Source organism: Etheostoma spectabile, chromosome 4, assembly GCF_008692095.1.
Source record: "Etheostoma spectabile isolate EspeVRDwgs_2016 chromosome 4, UIUC_Espe_1.0, whole genome shotgun sequence".
NCBI lineage: Eukaryota > Metazoa > Chordata > Actinopteri > Perciformes > Percidae > Etheostoma > Etheostoma spectabile.
Window position 1 is genome coordinate 34,486,872 of NC_045736.1, and position 339 is coordinate 34,487,210.

The following is a 339-nucleotide window of genomic DNA, read 5'->3' on the forward strand; positions in this document are numbered from 1 at the left end:
CTACAACACACACTAGTTCACCATAATCACCAAAAGAACTACTTCCATGTCCCTGTTCTGCAGGTATTCCACAAGTGCCCCTCGTCTCCCAGCTAATCCTGCCTTGGACTGACCAAAGTTGGAGAAAGAGTTATCTAGCTGATGTGATCTTACCTAGCTACTGCACATGTGCCACTCCCAACAAAGATAGTATAGAAGTGAGATGTCTCATTCTGTAGCTAAAACAGAGACCTAAACACACAGTGAAAACAGGATCTGCAGCAATGTGCAATACAACAAAAATATGGTGTTTTTTATAAAAATGAAACCATGCAAACCTATTCTGGTACAACCTCAAAA